This window comes from Adiantum capillus-veneris, chromosome 24, assembly GCF_014529385.1.
Source record: "Adiantum capillus-veneris isolate H3 chromosome 24, ASM1452938v2, whole genome shotgun sequence".
NCBI lineage: Eukaryota > Viridiplantae > Streptophyta > Polypodiopsida > Polypodiales > Pteridaceae > Adiantum > Adiantum capillus-veneris.
In genome coordinates this window covers 135,800,275-135,806,274 of record NC_140954.1, presented here as the reverse complement: position 1 = coordinate 135,806,274, position 6,000 = coordinate 135,800,275, and positions in this window count along the sequence as shown.

Here is a 6,000-nt window from a genome sequence, read left to right as displayed (position 1 = left end):
GTCCAGCGTTTCCATATTTGGTTTTTGGTGATATCTTTGATCTCTCCTAGTGATTGCTTTGTCTAAGAATTAGCCCATGTGATGATTGAAAGCTGAAACATAGCCCCAATCCGTGTTGTCTATTGATTTTTACCACTTTTGGATTTTGATTGGATCTCTCAAGCCTTCTAGCAAGTTTGGCCCACTTTCCAAGCATATTTTGCATTCATCAAGATATAGTTCACTATCTTTTTCAACACCAAAAATTTGTAAAAACCAAAATTTTTGTCACTTGCACTCTAAAATTGCTTAACTTTGCCACTTGGATCACTTTATGTAGCAGAACATTGAAATTTTGACACATATCACCATATTTGACCTGTATCATCAACTTGCACTCAGATTTTGGGAGATTTTTCCCAAGAGTACATGGATCATGATCCATGTTTGGTGAGTATTTTTTACAAAACTTTGTGGGAAGTCTTGGGACATGCAGTTCCCTAAGCTAGTTGTGCATTTTTTTTAGTTTTGATCAATTTTACACATTATGGATCAAAATGACCATTTGGGGACTGATTTTTTGATTTCCTTTGAATTTTGGTTGATCAATCGCATTGCATAGGTGCTTTTGAGCAATGGGAAAATCCTCACATTTTTTTACATATTTCATGATATCCATGTATAGAGTTGGCTACTACATTCCCACCAGAAGTATCGCTTTTGTAGTTTTGTTAATTCTCCCAATATTGCATGGTTTGTTTACCAAATACAATAGTGTCTGGTGATCCATAAAAAAATATAATTTCTTTTTGTGAGAAGGTAATGTATAACGTTTTGACGGCATAGATCAGTTCCAATCCCTCTCTTTTTGTGGTTTGTGTAATTTAGCTCCGCACTACTGATTGTCTACTGGAGTAACAAATTGAAAATTCCATATTGTTCTCTCAAGGTTGTGCTAAGATGCATCCAATTGCATATGCCGACATGTCTACATGGACATGGAAGATCTTTGTTCCAATTTGGAGCTTTCAAAATTGGAGCAAAAATTAGTCTCTACTTTAACTATTGAAACACATTTTTGCATTCTTTAGCCCACTCAAACTTTGTGATGAGAGCATAGAGAGGTTTTGCAATGACTGCATACATAAAGATAAACCTTCGGTAATAGCCACAATGGCCCATAAAGACTTAAGCCTCTCTAACTTTGGTGGGTCTTGGAAGAGAAAAAATCACCTTTATCTTCTCAAGATCTGTGGAAATGCCATTTTTTGACACAATGTGTACTAAAATCTTCCTCAGTCTTACCATGAAGGCACATTTTTTAGGATTCAAACATATGTGATAGGCTCTACACTTTTCAAAGATCTTCAAGTGCTCGACATGTTCATTTCTCATTAGAGAATGCACACAAAAGTCATCCATATAAATTTATAATAATTTTCTTTGGATATTCTTAAGTGCATGACTCATCAACATTTGGAATGTGACAGGTGCATTAGTCAAGTTGAATGGAATCACCCTATAAGAAAATATGCCCCATTCTACTGCAAAAGATGTTTTGTGTTGATTCTATAGCTTTATTGTGAGCTGATTATAGCCCAAAAATCCATAAAGAAAGATGTAAGATTCATTTTCTACAACTCTCTCAATCACATGATATGTAATGGGTAAGGGATATCTACCTTTTATCATGGCAACGTTTACCTGCTTGAGATTCACACACACATGCAATTTTCATTGTTTTTTGGGCACTACCGTGATTGGTGACACCCATTCCGTGTGTTCAATCTCGCAGGTCAACTCTACCTCTTTAAGCTTATCTTCTCTTCTTTAATTTCCTTTGCAAATGTCTCATTGTAAGTATAGGAACGTCGTTTTTGCATCTTAGAATCACACTTAAGGGGTATTTCATTCGCAAATGTCTCATTCTAAGTACAGGGATGTTGTCTGTTCAACTTAACATCACTCTTAAAGGGTCTACTCCCTTAAGATCCTTGTAAGGGCCAAGAAAATAGATCTCTATATTTTTTGAGAGTAGCAATTAAAAACTGCTTTTCCTCTTCACTGAGATTCATGACTATGTAAGCCATTTTTGGTTCTTCGCCTGGTTCATCTAGGTTATTTATCTTGACATTTTTAGGCCCATCATACATCGTACCTAGTTCCTTGAGCTCCCTTATTGATTGTTGAATCATAATTTTTTATCCGAGATGGTGTACTTTTTATAATGAAAGGGTGCATCAAATTTCTCAATGATAGACTCCACTTCACTTTCGATCTCCTTTGTCCAGACTTCTTTCAAAGTTTGTTTCAATTTTTGATATTCATGTTTTCGTTCAATTTTGGACATCTTTGCTGATGTTTTGGTTGTGTCCTTGGGTTTCTTTTTTCTTTTCTTCCTTGGATTTATCCGTAGAGACACTAATTTAATGGTTTTCATGTGATTTTGTCTCAAACACAGTCATCTCCCCCCACGAGCATGAGATACTACGTTTTTGCTCATGATTTGAGGATTTGGTTTCGTTGTTTTCCCACTCAATTCATCTGGTATCTCCTTTGTATTCTCAATTCTTGGTTGGGAAAGTCAAATAAGATTGCCTTGTTCTCTTTAGGTTTTTCCTCATTTTCTCAGCTTGTAGAGACCTCTTCCTCAACATCGTTTCCTAGTTCATCACTCCGCGAGTCATGAAACTTCTCATCGTCGTTGTCACTAACATCTCAAACAGAAATCTTGTCCACTACTCATTTGCAATCAGCTGTTTCAAGAGTTTTTGCTGTCTCAATTATCACTTCTGGCTCTATGATAGCATTTATCATTGGGAAGAGCATTATGTCATACGCATCTTCATCGCAAAATGTTATGGGTGTTAGCTCATTCACACAAACATCTAGATTCTCTAGTATTTGCTGCCAACAAAAGGGTTCAAATAACTCTTCTCAAAATGACTCTCATATATAAATAATATCCTCTATTGATTGCTCTTGGATATAGTCTTTCTTTTTTAGGCTTTCACATTTAGATTCTTCACACATCCAAACATGCACTTGTTTCATCAACCAAGCAGGTAATGGTATTTTGGATTTCATAGTTATATCAAAGTCTTGCACTGAGGTTCAACTTAAATCTTTGTAACTATGGTCCTTTGTGTTGAACCTTGTTGTTATAACATTATGCCTCAAGTAGAGATAGTCATAGCCCCAATCTTGAACCATTCTGAGTTGATGCATGAATGGTTTCTCCAAAATAACCTCAAAGTTGTTGCTTCTCCCAAAGACTATGGAAAATATATACTCACACTCAACCCCACAAGAGGATACAATATGGTTTTTCAAGCAAACCCAAGGGTCTCTCTACAAATCCAACTGCTAGTTTCAATCTCATATGTGTTTTCCTGAAAGCTGATCTTTCCTACTTCTCCCAAATTTCCTTAGTTGCGATGGCTACCCCAGCCCCACTATCAAGTATAGCTATCTTTTTCACTTATTTTTACTCAAGTGGTAAGGTGGCGTTTCCTTCTTCTCATTCACAATAGTCACCCACCTTATTCATTGCTATAGACTTTGTGTTAGCAGCAAGCCATCTCGGATAACATTTTTCGGAATTTTATTGTAAAAACACTTATTTTTTTGATAAATTGGGAATGTTGTAACTCCTACTTTCTAGATGAACAAGTGTAATTGATGAGCCGGGGCTACTGGCTTCCAGATTGTATCAACTTATCTTTAGTTAGAGCTCTTAGATTATTAGTTTTGACCAAAGAAACCTTGGCTAAGGTATAAAAGCCAATTTTTGTAAGTATTCTGTAAGTTTTTGGATAATAGAACACAGCGTGAGGTAACGGTGCTCACTTCTCTCCTTCTCACACTTCCTACTCCCTCCCCGATTGTCACATTGCAGTGCCGTCTATTGCGTTGCAACCGTAGGTAAGAGCTCTACACATTGACGTAAGCATTTCATGGTAATCCATAGCTTTGACATCGCCGCCGGAGCCTAATTTCATCATAAGTAGGAATTTAAGCTAGAAAATCATAAAATAAGCATGGGTAGGGTGCCGAGGCATCATTGCTAAGCATTTAGATGCATTCTGGGTCGAAAACAACTAGGTAAAAAACTCACTACTGTTAATACTCGTGATTTTTGCACTTGACTTAAAGTGAGATTTGAGACCATAAGCATGTGTGCTTAGGTTTTATAAACATGTCTAGAAGTTTCATAACGTTTGATGTCGTTTGATGCTGTAACGGGTATGATTTGTTTGCCAATTAGCGACTAGCTTTTGGTGATTTTTGTCATTTGAGTGTAGCTTGAGTTAGATGCGAGTTGTCTGTTTTTTTTCAAGAGGTTGAAAACCTCTTGTAGCCTCTATGCACTAGTTGAGTCACCTTCGTCCCATGGATTGACAATTATGTCGTGGCTCTCAGTATGTCTGCAATAAGATAGGAGTGAGGTTAGACACCCGTCCCACATTTGGCGCCGTTTTTGAGGAACAAAGAGACCTGTTTGGTGGACACAACGGACTGACACACAAAAGACGGATGTACACCAAACCTTGTAGTACTCGCTCATTTTTTTGAAAGAAGCGGTGTAATTCAGCTAATGAGGATTCTCAATTGTAATATATTTTGTCATGCCCTCTTAGCCTCTCTATGTCTACACCACTTGTAAGTGGCCAAATGACCGTGGGAAAGTCCCCTTAGCTCTTAAGTGAAAACCCTTAGTTTTGACTAACACATTACCATTAGCTTGAAGGAGTATTGGACGTTTATTGGTGAGATCCTCTTGCTGCTATAACTTGTAATCCACTTTTCTCCTCAGTGTCTGGTAATCAGAATTCATTTCTGAATAGCACATTGTGTTCCTTGTCTCTTGCTCTACTTCAAGTGTAACCATTCTCAATTCTGTTGTGGTTTACAACGTATTGATTGTGAGCTAAATGCATTAATTTGAGGTCTTAAATGGTTGTTTTTTAATGTTTTGACCACGGATAAGTGTTTCTATGCTTAGGGGGGACCTTTCTATGTAGTTATGTTTTAGTTTTTTGCACACTTTTTGTGATGGATCGTGATTTATGTACCTTCCCAGATGGCTGCAAAACTTGGTCATTCAGTTTTGTTGCATTCCGAATTCATTTGGATGCCGAAAAGGCGTGATGACCTAGAGCGGTGAGATTGGATATAGACTGATTTTCTGACTAGGAAGTGGTTGATTTGCTTTTGTTGTAGTATGAGTAGCCATCTGAGTTCACTTTGGTAAGATTGACTCTCTCATTAAGTCTCCGTGCCCCATCCCAAGTCACTTCCTTGCATATTGTCATTATGTTAGTACAAAAAGCTATGCTGCAGACGTCCATCGCAACGACCCGCTAACAAGACCTAACTTAGGAAAAACACGAGCATCTTGTGTAGTTGTCCTTTAACTTCCTCTAGGATAACCTAATGTCAAAACTTTCTTTAAGACTGTATAGCTTAAGATTGTCGTCTTTTGCCATGTAGAGGTAGCTTGGAAGTAGGTTGTACTTGCTAAGTATCTTTTAGGATTGTAGGACAAGATTAGAATTTTGAGAATGATTGAGGGACAAGACAAGTCTCAGAAAACCATAAAGGTTCAAAAAACCATTAAAAACAAGAAAACGAGTGTTTGTGGACACTTTCCACAACCCCATTGCAATATAATCTAGGAGTAGGATAAGTAGAATCCGAGGTGGGATCTCATAACATTGCTCACTCTAGAAGAATCAATTGTGAGTTGTTTAAGTGAAGCTACAGAATTTCAGGTCTACGGCTTGAAACAACACCAAAGACTGTCCACCACTGAATCCGGTTGGAGATTATGCTTTAAAAGTTGTATGAACCAATGGGTAAATTTTCAAGAGTTTGCAAAAACTCAAATTATTTTCAAGAATTTACAAAAAACTCAAATTTTCATGAAGAGGTAAATTTTCAAAAGTTTGCAAAAACACAAATTATTTACTTTTGCTTGACATTTTAGGTCAAATTAAGTTTTGACTTGACGCAGAGGCT